The sequence below is a fragment of the Drosophila suzukii genome, chromosome Y (genome assembly GCF_043229965.1).
Source record: "Drosophila suzukii chromosome Y, CBGP_Dsuzu_IsoJpt1.0, whole genome shotgun sequence".
In the NCBI taxonomy this organism is placed as follows: Eukaryota; Metazoa; Arthropoda; class Insecta; order Diptera; family Drosophilidae; genus Drosophila; species Drosophila suzukii.
The window spans coordinates 6,800,681-6,819,901 of record NC_092085.1 but is presented as its reverse complement, the minus strand read 5'-3'; the positions used below and the strand labels follow the sequence as shown (position 1 = coordinate 6,819,901).

Below are 19,221 nucleotides of genomic sequence, written 5' to 3'. Positions count from 1 at the left end.
GTATGGTTTGAAACTATGAATGGGCCATTTCATGTTGCGGTCTGATAGGAGTGGATCTGTTTCGATTCCCTCTCCTGTTCCTCTTTCAGGTGGATGACCTGCTTGTTGGCTCCCCGGGAAGTGAGCGTCTAGGAGCAGGTCCAAGGACTCTTTACTGGAGTCTGACCATGATCCATCTGCTTTTTGAAGATAGCCCAAAGGCGCGGCTGTCTTAGAAAGTATTTTCCTGAGCCTAGCGGCATCAGTTGTTTTTTCTATGTCAGAGCAGAAGGTCTGCCATGCCGTTCGTTTTGCTCTTCTAATGGCCTTTTTGTAAGAGGCTAGTTCAAACTTGTAGTTCAGCCAATTGGTGTCCTCATTTCCCGCTTTTGCTCTGTTAAACAGGCATCTGCAGTTGGTTCTGAGGATAGATAGTTGTTGGGTCCTCCAGGGGGGTTTTTTCCTTCCTCTTGGTTTCTCTGTGGGGCATGCCACTTTGAAGGCAGTGTTGCATGCCTCTGTGAACTTGTATACTGTTTCGTCCAGCTCATGTGGGTTTGTGATGCTTTCTGACGGTTCCATGGGGAGGATGTTTGTCAGAACTTCTTTGTACCTGTGCCAGTCTGCTCGTCTGGGGTTGGCGAAGCTGACCAGCAAGGGCGAATCAAGGGACAATACGGTTTCTATGAATCTATGGTCCGAGAAGGAGTGCTCGTCAGAGACTGCCCAGTTTTTGACTGCGCCTACGAGTGAATCTAATACCAAGCTTAGATCTATGATCGTTTGGCAAGCTTTAGTTATGAAAGTAGGGGCATTGCCCCTATTGCATAAAAATAGGTTCGAATTTAGAAGAAAATCAAAAAGAGACTCACCTCTGTCGTTGTTGTTAGGGCAATCCCACTGGGTGTGATGGGCGTTGGCGTCACAGCCTATTACCAATCCGTACTTGAGCTTTTCGCATTCCTCTGCTAGTCCTCTGACCAGCGCATCTGGGGGTTTTCTTTCTCAAAGGCCAAATAGGCCGATAGAACCCTTATAGAGCCACTCTGCAGCTCCAGGCTTACTGCGGTGTTGTCTCCGTTGCTGTAATTGCGAAGTAGAAATATACTAAGATGCCTTTTGGATAATATGCAGGTTCGAATTTTACCTTCTTTGGGGTCAAGCATAAGCTTGTATTCCTTTGTTCCTAGTCCAGCAGCCTTGCCTCCTACCACCCAAGGTTCCTGTACGAGGACTAGGTCGGCTCCGCCTTCTGTCAGGCGAAGCAGAAGTGCAGCAGATGCTGCTTTACTGTGGTGAAGGTTTATTTGTAGAAGTCTTAGTGACATCTACAGCTTCAACCTCCACCACAGTGACGTCGGCCTCCTCTGTGTCGCTGAGGTCCACGTCCTCGATTGCCGGTCCGAGCGCACGCATCTCTCTGCTCAGCGACGAATCGGTAGAGTAGCCGTCCTCCGGCCCACCAGGTGCCTCCAACTCCTCAACAAGCACCTGCTCGGCTGGGTTGCCGGCAGAGCTGCAAGCGGCGTTGGAGTCGCCCTTATACACTTTGATGTGTATCGCACTGAACCCGAAGTTCAGTACTCCACGAGCAGTCTCGATCGGAGCTACTGACTCCTTGTTCAGGACCAAAACCGCCTGGTTGACATCCCCTTCATGCTCCTCCACCTTGACGACTTTCCAGTCATTCGTGGGGAGAGGATGTCCTCCGGCGTCTTGATCGCTGCTGGAATCCAGATCCTGGCTCGGGGTCTACTGGGGACATCGCACCAGTCAAGCGCAACGATGTTCGCCCCTTCGTAAACCTCGCCGAGCTTGCTTGTCGCCTCTTTGTACATATCAGCCGACCGCTGACTGTCGCATGCTACCACCTTGACGCTGCCCTGGTACCAGCCCGCGTCCATGCAACAGGGCGAGGTGCCTGGATTCTCTCGTACCATGCGCAGGCAAATGAGGGAAAGGTGGGACTCCACTGCCTTCCACTTGTTTCTAGGGATCCTGCTCTCCGGATTTCCCCTGTCAATCAGGCCGAGTAGTACACGATTCTTCGTGATTTCGGCGAAAGAGACCGATGGCTGGATCTTTGATCTCTTCGCCGATGGCCCGGGTAGTTCGAGGGATCGCTGCCTTTTCGCCTGAGTCGCCTCTTGAGTGGGCTTTTCCTGCCCGTAGTTTGGGAGCACCTTCCTTGCCCACTCTACCTTCTTTAGCCATTCAGGCGAAGGCGTGGCAACGGTGCTCCTGGTGTGTGAGCGCAGAGTCTGGGTGGCAGTCCGCCTTTCTGCGTATGTATATTTTGCACCAGCGGGTGGCCCGAGCGCCTTGGCAGTGCCTACCATTGCTTTCGGCGCAGATGCGCACGTCGCGGAGGCGTTTGCGGTTGGCTTTCTGCCACCCATCATCCCCAGTTTGGGATGCGGCCCTTTCTGGGCCGTGCTGGTATGGAAGGTGGAACCAGTGTTCGTCTTATCCATGGGTTTTTTAAGAGTACCCGTCTCTGTGTTTTGTGTTGTGTTGTTTGTTTTCTTGATATGTTCCATAATTTGCTCCCACGAGTTGCGGAGAAGGGGAAAAGTCCGCCCGGGCAGAGATCCGCGATGCCCGGGTAAGGCGATAGTTAGAACAGGGGGTCGCCATGTCCCTGAGCACACCGTTTGAGACTGGGCTATTTTTGATCCGGGCCCACAGCCAGGCTGACTCTTGGCACGGTCCGTATTACACCGTAGTCCGGCCCGGAGTGAGATGTTGTTTGGGAGGGGAGTTGGGTAGGTGTTGTGTTGGGAGTGGGTTTGTGTAAAGCAACTATTTAGATGCGGCTGAACAACTCGCATCGTCGGTATTGCTTCGTTGCAAAATACCCGCTGGCTGTCCGGGACTGTTTATTTACTGGGGTTTCCGTCCACGGTACCGTGTTTGACTTATCCCACCAGCTTATTCACAGTTGACCTCGAGAGAGGTCGTCCGCTATCCGCAACCTGCGACCCGCTCGGTTGCCCCAGCTAGGCGACTTTGGAACCATCTCACAAGTTCCTCAGCCGAGAACATTGCACCATAACCGTAAGAGCTTGCATCTGTGTGTAACTCTATTGGATGTTGTGGATGTTGTGTGTACTTGTTGTACAGGCTCATTTATAAGGATAGCAATAATATTTTTTCTAATATCTTCCAACTCGTTATTCCAATTAAACACAGTTTTACTCGAAGTTCAAGAATATATCGGTTTCATAATCTGTGAGAACCGAGACACGAGTTTTCGAAAATAAGACGCTAATCCTATAAACTGTCTTACGCTACGAACTGTTTGCGGTGGTGGCAAGGAATTTAACGCAAGAATTTTTCGCGGATTAGGCCTCAACTCATACCCCAAGTATTGTACAGTAGTTTTTAAGAATCCACATTTTGCTATGTTAAAAGAGAATCCCGCTGCAGTCAATACATTCAACACAATCCTCAATCTTTCTGTTCGTACCCAAAGGTACTCAACATGACCACACCCAACAAATCAAGCAGTAGCCAAGTTGGGAACAGTACCAGGCGCTCAGTAGCACCCACTGCATATGAGAACAGCTGATCAGCATATTATATGTCTCACTAACTCACCGACTCAACGGCACACTGACCGGCCAATGCAGTCAGAACATTTTGCAGTGTCTGCCGAGCCAACTACACAAACTGCTACCATAATCAAAACTTCCTGACCTACCTACCTACTTTAGAATATAGCTCATTCACTAATCATTACACTAAACTTCCGTGTTCCAAGTAGTATATAAACATATACCAAATGAAGAATAAATCAGTTATCAACACACCTCTTAACTCCGCGGTTCTACTTCCTACATCTGGGAATAAGGCTCGTAATACACTATCTCAACTAGCAGCTAACCACGTTAGCTCTACCCCAGCGCAGTTCCGCATCGCCTGTGGTCCGGCATTGCAGTAACTATCGTTACCATTGCCGCGACGCGATCGTCCTGCCAGCAAAGCGTCCCCGTGCCAGCGACAAGTGCTCATTACCCCCTTGTCCCGCGGTGTGACCCGGAAGTGTCTACTTCGGTTAGGCACAAACACTTTCCATACCTAATTCTATGGTAGATGACACCACCATTATGTCGTCCATATAGACTATTACATAAGAATATGCAAGATTTCCCAATGCGTTTATAATGGCTCGGTGGAAAACAGACGGGGCGATCTTGAGGCCAAATGGCATTGTCAGATACTCATAGTGCCCATCAGGTGTAACAAACGCGGTATATTCAACAGAATCGGGATGAATGGGTATCTGATGGTATCCACTAGCCATATCCAGACAAGTAAAATATTTGGCACCCGCCAGTCTAGCAATCTGGTCATTGATAAGTGGTAAGGGATATCTGTCGGAAACAGTATTGCTGTTCAGTTCACGATATTCAACGCAAAGTCGATCGGATCCGTTCTTCTTTTTAACCAAGAGTATAGGGCTAGCATAGGGAGAGCAACTAGGTCGAATAATGTTACAGTTTAACAATTCTGTTAATAACAGATTAGGATAACAGACTGTTATCCTTTCACGTACAATTTCTTTTTCATTTGGACTCAGACGATATGGACGCCGCTGCACAGTTTTGTTTGAATCAATTAATCTAATAGTCATCTCACCCGTATTAACCTTTGTGCAAAGGATTCCATCAATAAATGCAGCTGAATAGTCTTTGAGTAATTTAATTAAGTTTTCCTTGTCATTACCAATCATTTCAGTATTAACATTAAGTAACAAAGCAGACGGCTCAGATACTTTACAGACTTTTACAGATTTAGACTTAACAAATTCAAATTTATCAGGTGTCAAGATGATTTCGTATCCTTGACTAAGGAATTCCCTACCAATTACAATATCATTTGTGAGATGCTTATCTGCTATGACATGAAACAGTATTTCTACAATATTTCCATTAATAATGCATTTAGATAGTTTTTGTAGCTTACTGGAAATGCCAGCGTCGCCAATACCTCGTATGATGACAATATTATTAATAACTTTGCCATCAAATTTATCGGCAGCACTACTTCGCATAAGCGAGAATTCTGCTCCAGAGTCAAAGCAAATAGGAAAGATCTCACCCTGGTGTGTCATAACTCCTTTTGGCTCAGCCACAAAACATTGGTTACATTTCTTCTTAGTAACTCCTCCAGATTTAGCTGCATTGTTCTTGCACCGATTCGCAAGATGCCCAAGTTGTCCACACCGGTAACAGGTCACATTCTGCAAGTCACGATGCTGCTTATTCTCCGATCCAGACCGCTTCCGTTTACACTCCGCCATTTTATGGCGCTTTTTGTCAAATGTAAATGATCTCAGTTCCATCTGGAGTTGACTTCTAGTTTGTACATTTGGCGAAAACACCATACGCTGCAAACGGTTATCAAAATTGGCCATATGCGCAAGTACCGTGGATACAGCTATTTCCTCGGCGTTCATATTGCGCCATTTTGTGGTCAATGACGTCACCATACGGCTTGCGTACACTGCAGGGCACTCGTTGTGGGCTGGACGGCTGTTCAGAAGATTCAGGAACATAGCTGCCGGCGTTTCCTTAATCTCGAAACGTTGTATAAATAGTTGCTCCCAATTAATGCCGGGATAGCAGATCTGTGCAAGCCACGCTGAAGCACTGCCCTGCATGCACCTACTCAACATCATGATAAGTGCGCTGCCATCAATCTGCTGTTCGTCCATAATATTGCTTGCCGTTGCACACCATTGAGTCGCATCGGCTTCAGTTAAATCTGGGTTAAATTTTGACAAAACCACTTAATTTTGTGGACGCACAGACGCTTGCAAAGCTTTACACATTTCAACGAAATTTTGCGCAGATTGTATACGGCGAATATCCTTGAGTACACCACAGTCGATTTGAGAATGCGCGCCAGCCTTCTTGCATACCGAAAAAGTCCTCCCGAAAATGCTGCAACGAGCATACTCGTGTCTCTGTTTCTCGCAGTGGCTCAATAATACACGCACAACAATCGTAGTGCGCATCTCTCTCTCAAACCTCTAACCTCTCACAACTTTCTTTCTCATGTTCGCATCGAACTATACTGACCATCTGGCGAATAGACGGAACAAAGCGTACTAACAAACAACCGTTAGAGTGCAGAGACGAGAATTGTCACTTGATACACGCATTTGATTTAATGCTTTTACACTGACTACCATAATTTAAGATCCGACATATACAAGTTGTTTACTAGATGTTATTAGCAGGATACTAGATGTTTAGATTTGATTTAATGCTTTTACACTGACTACCATAATTTAAGATCCGACATATACAAGTTGTTTACTAGATGTTATTAGCTGGTTACTAGATGTTTAGTATCTGGTTACTATATGTTTAGTAGATGATGTTTCAATATGTTTAGTAGATGTATACAAGTTGTTTACTAGACGTTAGCTACTAACTAGTTGTTATTAACTTCTACGAGCTGTTATAGTCTTTTGTTAAGAATGATCAAAAATTCTTGATCACTAGACGACTGTCGATGTGAAGTAAAAACTTACACTTTGATTTTCAAGGTGTTTGCTGTGTACGTTATAAATGTCACACAACCGAAGTAGTATGGAAACGCGGATTCTGAAACAATTAGCATATTAATGGCCACCGGCCCCCCCTCCCCTCTCATTAACTTATGCGTATTTTGGGACAATTAGCATAATGCAATAAATTAACTGATTTAGATGGGCTTTGAAGTCATAAAAATGTCACGATCATGTCTATAAAGATTAAAATTAATTGCTCCCATCACCCCCAGATCCCCATGTGACAATATTGACCATGTATCCTTTCCCTCATTATGTGCAATTAATAGTTAGGTGAGAAAGGTGCAAGTTATCCAACCCGTAAAACGGTTCCACTTATGGAATTTATAAACAAATTTTTGAATTCAATCTCAGCTATGTTACCCTTGCCTTCAGCGACATTGCCTTTGCCTTTGTTTAAGATTCTGCATTTGCCTTTGCCATTCATTTCGAGAGCCGCGCTTGACCGTCCTGCTAAGATACATAAACCAATCGTAAGGTAAACACAAGCTTCCGTTCGAAACCCAAACTTTTCCGTTCAAAGCCCACAGTATTGCGTTCTAAGTTCAGTACATATTGCGTTCCGATTTTCAATCAAATTGCATCGGTCAGCATAATTTCATTTCACAATGAGATGCGACAGTTTCAGCATAAGCTTGTATTTTAAACAAAAATAAAAGTTCTGGAAGCTTAAGAAAAGGAAAGCTTCTGGCCGAGGTTCATTGGAGAATTTTTTAGAATTAAGATTCAGTCCTATTTTATCCGAGACCGCGATCGGTTCACAATTTTTAAAAAGTGTCTTGTATTAATTCAGTTTAAGAATAAAGGTTTATCACCCAAGTTTTAAAAATTAAAAATAAATTTTTTTAATTCATCTATTAACGACGAATTTAATTGGCGCCCAACGTGGGGTTGCGTTAATTAAAAAGTTCCAAAAATTATTTAGTGAAAAATAAGTTAAATATAAACGGAGCTCGCGCGGCCAACAACTCAACATTTCTAGTGGAGAAATTAAAAAATCCACCAAACATCACAACAAAGTGACAGTGGTCGTTAAACATAATTAAATGGAAATTAAAAAATGAAATAATCCATTTAAAGGTGAACTTTAAAAAAAAGGTGGACCAAAATCTTAAATAAAAAAAATACAAAAACACAAAATAAAGCAAAACCAGAAACGCACTAAACAAAAACAGTTAAACAAACCAGCTCTTACAAGAACAACAACAAAATCACAACTCGCTGAAACAGGAAAAATTAAATAAGGAAGGAAGGATTGCCAATAATTTCTACTGAATCCAGGAAGGAAGATCAGCCCACAACCTCACAGAAGGAAGACCCCATCGGGACAGTCTCGTAAAAAATTAATTTTCAATAAAAAAATTAAATTAAAAATTATAATCTAAGATCAGGGAATTAAAAAAAAAAAATAAATAATACAAGATTTAAACATTGATAGAAAGTAAGATAGATTCACGATTTAATAAAAAATGTTGAGAAACAATCTGGAAGATTTAATAAATAGCTTTGGTGAAATAAATCTAACCATGGCAACCGGAGGTTCAGCACCAAATTTTTCTGCAGGTAGTATAGCCACAGCAGGCGGCTTAACAATGGAATTAATAAATAGATTGATAAATGTTCAATTAAATGAAGTGAGCAGGAAAATAGAAGGTTTAGAAGGAAAGTTAGCCACAGATGCAAACACTGTGGAGGATTATAAAATACAAACAATCGACCCAACTACAACACTTGAAGTGGTAAAATCTTTACCAAAATTCACGGGGGAACCAACACAATACGTAGGTTGGAGGGAAGCCGCAGAAACTGTAATGAGTCTCTATAAAATTCAAAGTGAACAATATTTTATCGCCTTAACAATTTTACGAAACAAAATTTTGGGAGCTGCCCATGATGCTCTTACCAATCATGGTACCGTTTTAAACTTTCGAGCAATCATATCTAGATTAGACTTTATATATAGCGATAAACGACCAATACATATTCTCGAGTCAGAACTAAGTATCCTCAGGCAGGGACGAATGACAGTTACAGAATACTATAATGAAGTCAATAAAAAAACAAGGAAGAACGCTATAGTCGAGTACCTCGACTATCAGATACCCGTTACTCAAAGGGAAATGGAGATATGCAAGCAGCAAAGCGAGATTAAAATGCGCCACCTACCGGCGGTAGACAGATTTAAGCGTTAAGGGCGTTAGAGTGGGCGTGGAAAATTTATTTTTGGATCAATCGATAGGTATTGACGACACCAATACATTTCAGTTAAAATTTTTTATCTAGCATGCAAATTGTGGGCGTCACAGGTTTTCGCGGTTTGTGGGCGTTTAAGTGGGCGTGGCAAACTTTTTTTAGGTCAATCGATAGGTCTTGATGAGAACAATACATTTCAATTAAAATTTTCTATCTAGCATCAAAACTGTAGGAGTAACAGTTTTGGGCGGTTTGTGGGCGTTAGAGTGGGCGTGGCAGTCTACTGAAACAAACTTGCGCTGCGTAAGAAGCTCAGGAATCTGTACGCCAAATCTCAATAGCCTAGCTCTCATAGTTTCCGAGATCTCAGCGTTCATCCGGACAGACAGACGGACAGACGGACAGACGGACAGACGGATAGACGGACAGACGGACAGACGGCTAGATCGACTCGGCTAGTGATCCTGATCAAGAATATATATACTTTATGGGGTCGGAAACGCTTCCTTCTGCCTGTTACATACTTTCCGACGAATCTAGTATACCCTTTTACTCTACGAGTAACGGGTATAATAATAATAAGCAATTTATTATCAATTCCAAACTGTTTAAAGAAATAGAATCTCTTTCTGATGATTTTAAAAATGTTTTTATTGATCAAGATTTACCACTGCGAAAACATCGCTTACGATTATTAACATTTGATCTGCAAAATTTAATTGACACAATCACACTAGCAAAAATTGACGTTTTTAATACCAAACAAGGAAGAACGCTATAGTCGAGTACCTCGACTATCAGATACCCGTTACTCAAAGGGAAGTGGAGATATGCAAGCAGCAAAGCGAAATTAAAATGCGCCACCTACCGGCGGTAGACAGATTTAAGCGTTATGGGCGTTAGAGTGGGCGTGGCAAATTTATTTTTGGATCAATCGATAGGTATTGACGACACCAATACATTTCAGTTCAAATTTTTCATCTAGCATCCAAATTGTGGGCGTCACAGGTTTTCGCGGTTTGTGGGCGTTTAAGTGGGCGTGGCAAACTTTTTTTTAGGTCAATCGATAGGTATTGATGAGAACAATACATTTCATTTAAAATTTTCTATCTAGCATTTAAACTGTAGGAGTTTCAGTTTTGGGCGGTTTGTGGGCGTTAGAGTGAGCGTGGCAGTCTACTGAAACAAACTTGCGCTGCGTAAGAAGCTCAGGAATCTGTACGCCAAATCTCAATAGCCTAACTCTCATAGTTTCCGAGATCTCAGCGTTCATCCGGACAGACAGACGGACAGACGGACAGACGGTCAGACGGACAGACGGACAGACGGACATGGCTAGATCGACTCGGCTAGTGATCCTGATCAAGAATATATATACTTTGTGGGGTCGGAAACGCTTCTTTCTGCCTGTTACATACTTTCCGACGAATCTAGTATACCCTTTTACTCTACGAGTAACGGGTATAAATATTAAACAATGATGACATCATGGAAATATTAAAACATGAACAAAAACCAGTAATTATCGCTGACCTAATGGACATCTCTGTTTTTAAAATCGCACTGCATAAAGAACTTGTAATAATTTATATAAAATACCCAATAATAAAAAACAGATGCGAAATATATTACGCTAGAGCGATTTCCCAAATCGATGGGAAACTAGTATTAAGCAATCAAGTCGCAAAATGCGCAAATATGTTTTATGAAATGTCTAACTTTAAGAACGAACTTTTTAATAATTATTGCACTTTAAATAATGAAAAAACTTGTTTTACCCGCTTATTAAATGGCGAGAAATCCACTTGTAAAAAATAAGAGAGAAAAATAAAAAAATAGACATCATACAAGATGGTGCCATTCTTATAAATGGTAACAATATTGTGAACAACTCTCATTTAAACGGTTCATTTTTGATAACATTTAATGGTACAACCGAAATTAATAATATTTCTTATACCAATTTGGAAAACAAAATTCTTTACTACTTATCCACGAACCACTTCAAAAATTATGAAATATCCGATTACATATTATCAAATAACTCAGAACTTTCTTTAGATAATATAAACATTTTGAATCCTTTCATTAAAATTAATAATACCAAAATATCTCTTACCTTTATATTATTAATTTTAATCATTATATATTTGATTTTTTTACTTATTATAAAATACAAAAATGTCATATTATTTGTAACCAAAAAACAACGGCCAGAACCAGAAAAATCTATTAACCAAGAAAATTTTTTAACAGAATTAAGAGATCAATTAAATGAATTTCATATTGAATCGGGACGATCCATTTTAGAAGGGGGAGAGTTATCCAACCCGTGAATCGGTTGGAATTTATAAACAAATTTTTGAATTCAATCTCAGCTATGTTATATTGTTGAACGTTGATGCACTAAGAGCAGTACAAACAAGTGGCCCAAACGACACCAAGCACGTGCTGGTTACGCGCGGGCCCATTTTTATTTCGGGCAAATACGGTTCGCGAGGAAGGTACATAGAACAAATAAAGACAGGACAAAACATAGATCAACAAGATTAAAGCAAATGAGCTAGGATTTTAGTTTTTAGTACAGGGATAGAAGTTGAGGAACAAATTAAATGATACAGGTTCTTATAATTATTAGAAAGAACGCGAAAGGACTCATGCTGACTAAAATTAGATGAACATCGTGGCAAGTTAATAGGATGGTAGTTTCGCATTAGTCCAACAGGAACATTGAAACTTAGGCGGCTTACCAAATCTACAGAATCAATATCGCCTCTGATAAGATTATTCATAAAAATAGTACCAAGCATAATTCTACGGCTTACTAGAGTAGGCAAATTAATTAATAGCAATCTACTCGAGTAAGAAGGCAACCTGACGTTTTGATCCCAGTTCAAACCACGTAAGGCAAAAAGAAGAAATTGTTTCTGTACGGACTCTATACGGTCAATGTGCACTTGATACTGAGGACTCCAAACGGAAGAACAGTATTCTAAATTAGGTCGGACAAGTGAGGTAAATAATAATTTGGTAGTGTATGGATCATCAAATTCTTTAGACCAACGCTTTATAAACCCAAGAACACTCATAGGTTTATTTACAGTAAAGGTTATGTGGGAGTCAAATTTAAGTTTAGGATCTAGGAGAACACCTAAATCGTTTACTGAGTATATTCGGTCCAAGGACATGTTCTGAAGAGAGTAACTCATGAACGTTGGCGTACCCCTATAAAAAGTCATAACGTTGCATTTAAGATAGTTTAAATTCAAAAGGTTGTACTGACACCATTCCTGGAATCTATTTATGTCTGACTGCAAGCAGAAACCAGATTCAATATTTTTATATGAAAAACAAAGCTTAACATCATCAGCATACATTAGTATACGAGAGTGATTTACGATAGAAGGAAGATCATTTATAAACAGAGTAAACAGCAAAGGGCCTAAATGACTGCCCTGAGGCACTCCAGATGTCACGTTGATCATCTTGGAAACAGCGTTTTTGAATAAAACCCTCTGAGATCTACCATTCAAATAACTTGAAATCCAAGTTAACAGATTATTCGGAAACCCAAGCAGATCTAATTTGAATAAAAGAAGTGAGTGGTTAACAGAGTCAAAGGCTTTACTAAAATCTGTATATATACAGTCCGTCTGTAATTTTTTGTTAAATCCATCTAGTACAAAAGATGTCAATTCGAGCAGGTTAGTGGTGGTCGATCTACGCTTAACAAAACCATGTTGACACGGGGATATTAAAGAGGAGCACAAATGTTGCAACTGAGAGGTAATAATGCGTTCAAATGTTTTAGGAATTGCAGACAATTTGGAGATTCCTCTATAGTTCTGAGCATTAACCTTCGCACCCTTTTTGTGGAGTGGAATAATAAAAGAATCTTTCCAGATAGTAGGAAAAACAGATGATGAGATAGACAAATTAAAAAGTTTAAGAATGGGTTTACAAATAGTTCGGGCACAAAACTTAAGAACACACCCAGGGAGTCCATCTGGCCCCGGAGAATAGGTTGGCGTTATAGTTTCTAAATCCCTTAAGAGAGAACTCTCGGTGATTACAGGAGAAACAAGGAAGAACGCTATAGTCGAGTACCTCGGCTATCAGATACCCGTTACTCAGCTATATGGAGATATGCAAGCAGCAAAGCGAGATTAAAATGCGCCACCTACCGGCGGTATACAGATTTAAGCGATATGGGCGTTAGAGTGGGCGTGGATCAATCGATAGGTATCGACGAGACCAATACATTTCAGTTAAAATTTTTTATCTAGCATGAAAATTGTGGGCGTCACAGGTTTTCGCGGTTTGTGGGCGATAAAGTGGGCGTGGCAAACTTTTTTTTGGGTCAATCGATAGGTATTGATGAGAACAATACATTTCAGTTAAAATTTTTATTCTAGCATCAAAACTGTAGGAGCCACAGTTTTGGGCGGTTTGTGGGCGTTAGAGTGGGTGTGGCACTGTGCTGAAACAAACTTGCGCTGCGTAAGAAGCTCAGGAATCTGCACGCCAAATTTCAATAGCCTAGCTCCCATAGTTTCTGAGATCTCAGCGTTCATCCGGACGGACAGACAGACGGACAGACGGACATGGCTAGATCGACTCGGCTAGTGATCCTGATCAAGAATATATATACTTTGTGGGGTCGGAAACGCTTCCTTCTGCCTGTTACATACTTTCCGACGAATCTAGTATACCCTTTTACTCTACGAGTAACGGGTATAAAAATACAATTTGCCCTATTTAAGTGATTAGGGTAGCTAGAATTAGACCATGAAACAGAACTATAAGTAGATTGGAAGAATTCAGCAAATAAATCTGCAATTTCGGGATCCGTAGATGCCTCAATAGAGTTTAATCGTACGGATGATGGCAATGCTGAAGACTTTCGCTTAGCATTGACAAAGTTATAAAATTGCCTCGGATCCTTTGAAAATTCAAATTTACATCGGTTCAAATACATGGAATAGCAATGACTGTTAAGTACATTAAAATTAGTACGAGCCACCACATATCTTGAAAAATCGGATGGCCTACCCGACTTTTTGTACTTTTTATAGAAGTTTGTTTTTAGGTTTCTAAGTCTTTGCAACTGATTGGTAAACCAAGGTGGCATGTCTAATTTAGGAGGAAAACTGTCAGGAACACATTCACTGAAAAAAGAGTTTAGGACACTATAAAATAGTTCCGTAGCACTTTCAATATCCAAGCAATTATATAAATTTGTCCAGTTATATTGTGAAATCAAGTGGTTGAGTTTACTAAAGTCACATTTACGAAAGCATCTACATTTATTTGAAGAAAGTGAAGGAGAGAGGGTATCAACGCTGGGAAGACAAATCGTAAGTTCTAATGTGGGATGATACTGGTCTTCAGGCACAACTAGTGGGTCAATTCTAGATACAGTGACTTCAGACGGATCTAAAACAAATACTAGATCTAATTGTCTGTTTAGTGAATTACGTATAAAGCTAACTTGCTGTAATGACAATTCTAACAGACCGTCAACGAAGTCATGGTCAGATAAAGGGGTAGAGACAAGTGAGTCAGTGGAAAGGGACCAAGAAATGTCAGGGAGATTGAAATCACCCAAAACAATTAAAAGATCCCTTTCGGAAAGATGAGATAAAACAGTTTTTATTGCAGACAAATGTTGCTCATAAATTGTTAAGTCGGATCCAGGTGGAATATAAGAACAAGTTACATAAATAGAAAAAGATTTCAAAGAAACTTTAACACCAACGAATTCTATGTCATTGGGATTAAGAAAGTATATTCTCTCCGATGATAAAGTAGAGGTAACGGCAACCAGCACCCCACCCCCCCTACGAGGAGAGCGATCAGTTCTATACGTACTAAAATTTTTGGACAGAACTTCGGAGTCTTATATCTCCGGTTGCTTAGGTAGTTTCATATTGAGTCCCCTGAACATTTTGATAGGCCAAAAATAAGCTGCTCAGTTTTTTGGCGCAGGTACAGTCGTGGAAGGCCTATTATTAGTTCTCCGTCTGTTTGGAACAAATTCTTTAATGACCAATTCATCATTAAGCCAAAAACTTTTAGAATTTAGTACATTAAATACTTCCGGAGGAGCAGATATTTTAAATGAAGATATCATACGAACATATGGAAATTTAAACTCCTCCACTGTGATGTTTTGAGATGGGAATTCCTGTTGTATAAATTCCAAAACATCTGCAGATGTGGTTTCAGGTGTTAAACGAGACACAAATAATTGCTTCCTATATGGAACAACCGAGAGGCTCTTTCTTCCACCATTAGCAATCTGAACATCGTTCGTCTGATTATCAAGACTAGGGACTCCTATAGAGCTAACTTCACCAGTAGGCACAGAAAGCTGCATAGGGTTTGACCCCTTAGGCTGACTAGCAGAAACAGGGACTCCTCCAGAGCTTTTGGTACCTATGGGTACTGCTGTCAGAGAAATTTTAGGACCCCCAGACCCAGTAGATGCCGACATAGCTGCCGTTACCGATCGGGTACAAATATTTGGTGCTAAGTTGGGATTTGGAACTGATGCCTTTACGGGAGCAGATTTTGAAAGAGCGGTCTTTTTGCGTTTAGGTGACCCTACTGACATTTTTTTATTATCAAGGTCCGCCTTAAACTCTTTAAAATCAGCAACTACGCACATAAGCTTATCAAAAAGTTTCATAAAACGATCATTGGTCAGCGCAATATAGCCATCCAAATCACGGTCTATTTCAACGCAAGAGGCACAAGTCCACGAAAAACCAACACGCAGATCAATAAAATCTTTTACTCTGCCAACAAGTCCAGTACATTTTGGATGAATGACTGTATTGCAGAGACAGTAAATAAAACAAGGGAGAACGCTATAGTCGAGTACCTCGACTATCAGATACCCGTTACTCAGCTAAATGGAGATATGCAAGCAGCAAAGCGAGATTAAAATGCGCCACCTACCGGCGGTATACAGATTTAAGCGTTATGGGCGTTAGAGTGGGCGTGGCAAATTTTTTTTTGGATCAATCGATAGGTATTGACGAGACCAATACATTTCAGTTAAAATTTTTTTTCTAGCATGAAAATTGTGGGCGTCACAGGTTTTTGCGGTTTGTGGGCGTTAAAAGGGCGTGGCAAACTTTTTTTGGGTCAATCGGTAGGTATTGATGAGAACATTACATTTCAGTTAAAATTTTCTATCTAGCATCAAAACTGTAGGAGCCACAGTTTTGGGCGGTTTGTGGGCGTTAGAGTGGGCGTGGCAGTCTACTGAAACAAACTTGCGCTGCGTAAGAAGCTCAGGAATCTGCACGCCAAATCTCAATAGCCTAGCTCTCATAGTTTCCGAGATCTCAGCGTTCATCCGGACAGACGGACAGACGGACAGACGGTCAGACGGACAGACGGACAGACGGACAGACGGACATGGCTAGATCGACTCGGCTAGTGATACTGATCAAGAATATATATACTTTATGGGGTCGGAAACGCTTCCTTCTGCCTGTTACATACTTTCCGACGAATCTAGTATACCCTTTTACTCTACGAGTAACGGGTATAAACATCATTAGGTGACGATCCAAACTCACAATCTTTCTTGGAACAAAAAAGAGCCATTTTTACGTATTTAAATTTAAGAAAAAAAGTTGTTTATAAAACCAAAGAATCAAAAGAATTATAAATACCTCACTTAATTTGACACTGCGATCAAACAATAAAAATGTAGACACACAAAAACACAAAAGTATAAGAGCGCGAAGAGACTGCGAAAGCGAGAGAGCGCGACAGAGTGGCTGTCGACTGAGCGTGGCTTGCGAAACACAAACAAAATATACACGACAACAGTTGCGACGACAAGAAACGGGAGAAAGATTACAAGAGAGAGAGATTACAGATTATGGGAAACAACAACAAAAGCTATTGAAACAAATGCACCGCAGGTTATAGAAGTTACAATAACAAAATGCACAGGTTAAAAACAGAGTTAGGTTTTGTTAAAATTGCTACAATAAAATAGACAATTAAACGATTAGACGATTTAAAACACAAGCACGGCTGGTTATGTTGGACTAAGACGAAAATCAAGGCACCAGTAACACAGATATTAATGACAAATTGACAAAAATCACAGAGCACAAGATAAACACAAGCGGTCACAAGCGACGCTAAATCGATGATGACCCTTACCCTTGCCTTCAGCGACATTGCCTTTGCCTTTGTTTAAGATTCTGCCTTTGCCTTTGCCATTCATTTCGAGGGCCGCGCTTGACCGTCCTGCTAAGATAAATAAACCAATCGTAAAGTAAACACAAGCTTCCGTTCGAAGCCCAAACTTTTCCGTTCAAGGCCCACAGTATTGCGTTCTAAGTTCAGAACATATTGCGTTCCGATTTTCAATCAAATTGCATCGGTCAGCATAATTTCATTTCACAATGAGATGCGACAGTTTCAGCATAAGCTTTTATTTTAAACAAAAATTAAAGTTCTGGAAGCTTAAGAAAAGGAAAGCTTCTGGCCGAGGTTCATTGGAGAATTTTTTAGAATTAAGATTCAGTCCTATTTTATCCGAGACCGCGATCGGTTCACAATAAATAAAAAGTGTCTTGTATTAATTCAGTTTAAGAATAAAGGTTTATCACCCAAGTTTTAAAAATTAAAAATAAATTTTTTTAATTCATCTATTAACGACGAATTTAATTTGCACGTGAGAAAGGTCGTACACCCATAGTATCCAAAAGTTGATATCTCAGAGGAGATTGCCCCCGTCGCCCCCACATCCCCATGTGACAATATTGATCATGTACCCTTCCCCTCATTAAGTGCAATTAATAGTCAGGTGAGAAAGGTGCACGTGAGAAAGGTCGCACAACCATAGTATCCAAAGGTTTTTATCTTAGAGGAACGTATCCGATCATGTTGGGGAAAGGTGTGATCACCTTACCTTTTTTTCCTCATTATCACAGGTGTTGCTGTGCACCTGTGAAAGGTCGCACACCTAAAGTATTCAAAGATGGTTATCTTAGAGGAACATGCCCGATCATGTTGGGGAATAATGTTTCTTATGATTGTAAGACTAATTTAGAAACCAAAAGAACCCCAATAAAATAATTCTCAAAGTTAATGATTCTCAGATGTGGAATATTTTCAAAAAAAAAAAAAAAGGGTAATAAACATGTCATAAAAGGAATTCAAGCAAGAGCTACCCGAACATGCGCACCTGTCAATTACCTGACCGCAATAAAAGGGACACAAGCACAACCCAGAAGGCGCACGCTCATTGACAAGATCATGCGCCTCACGCCAACGACCTCACGGCTGACTGCTAGCTCTAATACGTTCCCATAATAGGGGCTGAAATCACGACCGCGCAACAACTCGCATGTAGCCGACATATCTTAGTCAAGGAAATATTTTCCATTCTCCGTACCTGTAATTTTAACTCGAAATGAAAAGTCAGAAGTTTATTTTGTAGCATAATAATACATATATTCATTTATTTGGGTATAGCGAACATTTTTGATATATATAGAAATTAATTTTCTGCTTTGGTTCCAGCGACTTGCATAGAAGAAGCAGGCGCACGTTTCCGACGTCATTTCTGGATTACAAAATGTAAAGTGTTTACCACAATTCATAGTTTTGAGATCATGTCCACCTATATTCATGAACATAGTTTTTGTGTTTAGAAGGTATTGAAAATGCTGACCAATTATCTCTCCTTTAAATTGTTCAATAAATTGGTCAATTTGCTCATGAAACTTCATTTGGTTAATTTTATTTTCTTGTAGGTCTTTACATATCTAGTCTCAACTTTAAAACCATGTATAAAAATGATTTTATTGTTTTGAAGCTTCTTTTAAAAAAATGTCAAAATAATGTATGCATTGTTTAGAGCACAAACCCCGCCCTTAAGGTGTGTTTAACAATAAGGAAACCAGTTTTCTTTAAACATGTTTAATGACGTACAGCCCATTTCCTCGATATTAATGACTCCAAAAAAAACGTCTTTAGAAATCGTTTCTTTTCCACACCTTTACAAATAATTTGTTTTCCGCTTGTAATTGTCCTTAGATACTTTCGAGTTTGTGGAAAACTGTTTTTTCCATCGTTTGTATTTAGCAAAGCAAAATCATAAGATGGCTCTATTAAAAAACTATTATTCAAGTTTGGATCTCTTTCGAATACAATTCCAATTTCCTTTAGAATAAAATTATTATTATTATCAAAGAAACCTTGAACATCAATCGAAACAGTGCCTTTCAACATTTTTCTAATGTTAAAAAACTCGTTCTACTAGTCTGTTTAATGGGTTATATTCACCTAAACGGTCATGTATGAGGAGATAGTAAGCTTGGGTATTTTCATGACTTGGTGTCTTCAATTCGATTGAAATTCTCTCATCAATAGGACCAGTATTCACTGATTCGTTTTGAAATAAAAGATCAACCACAATAATAGGGGCT

General features: G+C 40.3%; 1 pseudogene; it reads right to left on the bottom strand.

The window, feature by feature from the left end:
• Window positions 1-3,010: 3,010 nt before the first annotated feature.
• LOC139353718 (uncharacterized) lies at window positions 3,011-5,698 on the bottom strand (annotated as a pseudogene).
• Window positions 5,699-19,221: the final 13,523 nt, after the last annotated feature.